At 43.5% G+C, this 4134-nt stretch overlaps 1 pseudogene; it reads right to left on the minus strand.

Moving 5' to 3' along the window:
* Window positions 1-943: 943 nt before the first annotated feature.
* LOC100139262 (arsenite methyltransferase-like) lies at window positions 944-2283 on the minus strand (annotated as a pseudogene).
* Window positions 2284-4134: the final 1851 nt, after the last annotated feature.

The following is a 4134-nucleotide window of genomic DNA, read 5'->3' on the forward strand; positions in this document are numbered from 1 at the left end:
TGGCCAACCCAATATATGTATGTATAACTGAATCACTTTGCTGTATAGAAGAAATGAACACAACATAGTAAATCAACTATATTCCAATAAAATAAATTAAAAAAAAAGATTGAAGGGGGATGAAGGAGTGACCATGGGATAGGAAAGGCCCCAGGTGAAGGGGACCTTGCAAGGGCCCTGGGGCCACATGTACCTGGCTCATCCAGGGACCATTGAGGGATCCAATATGGCTGGAGTCAGGCAAGGAGGGGTGAGGCCAAAAAGGTGGAGAGCAGTGTGATTACAGACGGTCCTGAAAGCCACTGCCAGGAGTTCTACTTTTGCTTGAAGAGAAATGGGAGGGATGTTTTCTGTGTTTATTATATTCTATAGCTGCACTGTCCAGTATGATAACCTCTAACTCCTTGTGGCCACTGAGAACCTGAATTGTGGCTACTTTGAACTGAGTGCATTGTAACTGTAAAATACACGCTGGGCTCAAAGGCCAAATTCAATACTGCTGCTGCTGTTGCTGCTAAGTTGCTTCATTCGTGACCGACTCTTTGCGACCCCATGGACTGTGGCCTGCCAGGCTCCTCTGTCCATGGGATTCTCCAAGCAAGAATACTGGAGTGGGTTGCTGTGCCCTCTTCCAGGGGATTTTCTCAACCCAGAGATCAAACCTGCATTTCCTGTGGCTCCTGCATTATAGGCAGATTCTTTGCTACTCAGCCACTGGGGGAAGCCCAAGTCTGTATTCTTTAGTACAAAAAATAATTTAAAATATCTTCATCATTTTTATATTTGATTACACATTGAAATGGCAATATTTTAGATATATGGACTTTTTTTTCACTTTGTAAAAATAATTCATTTATTTTTATCTGAAATGCAGTGGATTTTTGCCATTTGTTCTTTCTTGTCATATGGGCTATGAAGAAGAGCAGGTTTAAACACGTGTAACTCATTCTGTCACCTCCTGCCCACTGTCTTCTGGACAGCTGTTGTTTTCGCAGCATTTCTTTGTGACAGCAACCAGCAACAGTAGGGGACTTCTGGACTTTGTATTGTCAGACCCTTGCGCAACCTTGGATGGATCTGTGATTGTATCCTTTGCTGCTAAAGCAGTACAGCCTCCACAGGTTGGCAGTTTCTCTCCTATTGGCCTGATCAGAAAATCTTGGGCAAATTGTGAATTCTTCAAGATAGCTGCTGTTTCTTCATCCACTTCAACAGTTTCATCTTTCTTAAATGTTAAATTTGTATCAAATATTGAGTCTTTTTCGTGTCCCATGATTCCTCCATTATAAATAACTTGGCATCTTTTGGTTGGTCCTGTCTTAGGGAATTTGAAGAGGTGAAATGTTACAGAAACAAAGCAGCAGTCACCAATCACGTTTTCTAGATCCTTGTTTTGAACTGTAATGAGATTGGCAATGACCAAACGTGAGGGCAGAAGCCAATTTTTTGGGCAAAGATAGGAAGGTCTTTCTAGTACAAAGTACCACCCAGGCACTAACCCCATAAAACTTTGTGTGTCCTGATTTTTCCTGGCAATTCAAGACTAGCAAAGATGTCACTGAAATATAGCCTTCCACCATGTTTAACATTCAATATATCTCCTGCAGCACTTGCTGTTCATTAGGTACAAGGTTAATGACATAATTGGATATCACAATATCATAACACTCATTCTTGATTCCAGCGTCTTCCAGTTTCTCTATGTAGCCATGAATAAAGGTCACATTGGGTGCCTGGAAGCCATATTTTTCCATGTGATATTCAATGTACTTGTTAGCCACTTCTACCTGACCTCCTGTCATGTCTATTCCAGTGACATGTCCCTTCTCACCAACAAACTAACTAAGAGCATAGCAATCTCAGTTAATTTGACTACCCAGGTCCAAAATCCAGCAGTTTTCCAGACACTCAGAGATGACCAGACCACAGCCATAATACCTCAAGGATGCTTCCTCGTGTATATACTGCAGGGCTTCCTGGCTGTTTTTGCGACCAGCCTGCTGCAGTGACACAGGCATTGGTCTGCTGATACCTTCAGCACCTGCACGTCTTTCTGGATCTCAGTGTCGCGGGGGGTCACCATGTTTCCTCTGTATCCAGGACTTGGGAACCCTTCAGATGGCTCTTGAGGCTAGATAAGTCCAACTCTTTGTGATGCCATGGACTGTACCCCACCTGGCTCCTCTGTCCGTGGGATTCTCCAGGCAAGAAAACTGGAGTGGGTTTCCATGCCCTCCTCCAGGGGATCTTTCCAACCCAGGGGTCAAACTCAGGTCTCCTACATTACAGGCAGATTCTTTACTGATGGAGCCGCCAGGGAAGCTATAGATATCGAATTAAATAAATATATTGTTAAACTTAATCCAGTTGCTTCATTCTCCTTTCATGGATGTGGCTAGTAGAAAATGCAAGTTTACGGGTGTGATCCCCTCCTATTTCCACTGGACAATCCTGTTCCATAGAGAACAACGGGATTGTTCAGTCACTCAATCATGTCTGACTCTCTGTGACCCCATGGACTGCAGCACACAAAGCTTTCCTGTCCTTCACTATCTCCCTGAGTTTGCTCAAACTCATGTCCATTGAGTCAGTGATGCCATCCAACCACCTCATCCTCTGTCACCCGCTTCTCCTCCTGCCCTCAATCTTTCCCAGCATCAGGGTCTTATCCAACGAGTTGGCTCTTCGTATCAGGTGGCCAAAGTATTGGAGCTTCAGCTTCAGCATCAGTCCTTCCAATGAATATTCAGGGTTGATTTCCTTTAGGATTGACTGGTTTGTTTTCCTTGCTGTCCAGATGACTTCAGTTCTATAGATGAGAGTTGGAAGTAAATGGGACCCCTGTGATTGTGTCAGAGGTGAGCAGAAATGGTAGGAGATGGGATATAGATTCACATTTATTTATTTTGGGGCTGTGCTGTGTGGCTTGTGGGGTCATAGTTCCCCTACCAGGGACTGAACCTGTGCCTTCAGCAGTGAAAGCTCAGAGTCCTAATCACTGGACCACATGGGAATTCCTAGGATATATTTTGAATCATAAATGATACAGTTTTGGGGACAGACTGGATGGGAGTGTGAGAAGATAACTGTAGGGTTTTTAACTAGGAAACTGAAAGGGTGGAGCTGGGACTGATCAGGTCTCAGCATCAGGTATTGAATTTGAGGTGTCCACAGCACAGCCAAATAGAGATGCTTGGTAGAGAGTTACAGAGGGGAGTCTGGAATTGGAAGAGAGGGCAGGGCTGAGGAGTGAGCTTGGAGGGGCTGTTTCAAGCCTAAGTCTAGACAAGGACCCCAGGGAAGAGAAGAGGACTGAGCCCCTGGTGCTCCATCTCTGAGAGGCTGGAGGAAGAGAAGAAACTGCAAAGCAAGCCAAGAATGGATGGGGAATGGGGGACTGGAGGACTGACATCTTACAAGCAGAGCAAAGAAAGAGCTTTCAGGAGGAAGGAGAGGGAAAGAGAGGCAAACACCAGAGAGAAGAGGGCTCTTTTAGTGGAAAGCTGATGGGAAGGTCTGAAGGCAGACCCACCAGGGAGGAATTTGGAGGAGGCAATTGCTGCAATTTTTTTTTCTAAGAAATTAGTGTAAAAAGGAGCAGAAAACTGGGAAGATAGCATTAAGATTAGGCTATGCATCCAAATGTGAACAGTTGCACCCTTGGGATGATGAATGTGCTTCTTAAAATTTTGTTGTGACTTAAGAAAATAATTCCTATAACAACCAGGTCCATTTTGAGCAGAAAAAGTTCTAAAATCAACAGTGGAGTTTGTACAATTTCTTAATAGCAAAACCCTCTAATCAGCTCAGTTCTTAAATACAGAATTGGAAGTTGGGAGCTCCCTATGGATGTTTTCAAATTTCCCTTAAAAAATGGAGTAGCATTATCTTTTTTTCTTGGGCTGAGACACAATATTGAATTTCTTCTTAAATTACTAGGAGCTGGCTTGTCTCTAGAACGGACCTGAACAAATTGACCTACCCTCTATCAATGAAGGGCTTTTAAAAGGATCTTCTTGCCTTTCAGCCTTTTTTAAACAAATATTTTTAATTGAAGGATAATTGATTTACAATATTGTGTTGGTTTCTGCCACACAGCAACGTGGATCTGCCATAGGTACACATATGTCCCCT

This window comes from Bos taurus, chromosome 2, assembly GCF_002263795.3.
Source record: "Bos taurus isolate L1 Dominette 01449 registration number 42190680 breed Hereford chromosome 2, ARS-UCD2.0, whole genome shotgun sequence".
NCBI lineage: Eukaryota > Metazoa > Chordata > Mammalia > Artiodactyla > Bovidae > Bos > Bos taurus.